We start from the raw sequence: 860 nt of genomic DNA, 5'->3' as shown, positions 1-860 counted from the left end.
TGCCCCTAGGAGCGGCGCGCTGGGCCCCCCAAACGGCAGCCAGGAAGGCAGGCGGGACGCCCGTTTCCTGGCCGCTCCTGTCCCGGGATTCCCCCTCCCCAAACCCTTGCGGTGATCAGGATGCCCCCCCCCCCGCCCCGGCTCTCTGAGTCTTCCGTTAAAAGATGCTAGAGGCCCGCGATGCTATGGGTCACGGCAGGCTCGGGCTTCTGGGGATTGGGACAGGGGTAGGGATTGCAGGACTTTGGGAAGGGGGCACCCCGAATGGTGCGCGAACTGGGGCGGGAGGGGCAAGACTGTGCCTAAAATGTTTGAGTGCTTGGCTAGTCTGTCCTCTCGTTAAAAGATTTTTTTTTTCTGAGCGCCTCCCGAGTACCAGGCACTGCGCCAGAGAACTCTCTGACTTTACTTGCTTCCTTCCCTCCATTCCTCTTGCTGCTAGTCCCAGGCAGGAGCCCTGGTTTAGTGTCAGTGTTCCTGCCGCAGCTGTCCACCCCATCCTCTCCGCCGCCAGCCTCCCACTTCCTTCCTCGGTCCCTCGCCCTAGGCACCCTGCTGGGTGTTGGGACGACTGGAGCCAGAGGCCAGGAATGTTACTCTCTGAGGTCTGTGGTTTGGGTCGTGGATTTCAATTCCTCCTCACTTTTTCAAAAGCTAGCAGCAGGTTTCCCTTGAGCAGGCAGCTTCTCTCACGCCTTCTTCTCACCCTGGGACTTTGCCAGGAAGGTTGTCCCTTGCATTTCTGTTTTTGTTTTTGTTGTTTTTTTGTTTTTGTTTTTTTTTTGGTTTGTTGTTGTTTGTTTGTTTGTTTTTGTTTTTAGGGAGGAGAAGGATAGCTTCATATTTGGGGTTTCCTGCTG

General features: G+C 55.8%; 1 protein-coding gene across 2 annotated transcripts in view; it reads left to right on the top strand.

The window, feature by feature from the left end:
• The window catches only part of GABRE (gamma-aminobutyric acid type A receptor epsilon subunit), a 20,288-nt gene that overhangs the window by 2,168 nt on the left and 17,260 nt on the right, over positions 1 to 860 (top strand). The window lies entirely within an intron of this gene.

The sequence above is a fragment of the Pteropus alecto genome, unplaced genomic scaffold (assembly GCF_000325575.1).
Source record: "Pteropus alecto unplaced genomic scaffold, ASM32557v1 scaffold141, whole genome shotgun sequence".
Taxonomy (NCBI): Eukaryota; Metazoa; Chordata; class Mammalia; order Chiroptera; family Pteropodidae; genus Pteropus; species Pteropus alecto.
Note: the sequence above shows the minus strand (reverse complement) of the source record. Positions and strands in the feature narration are given on the sequence as shown.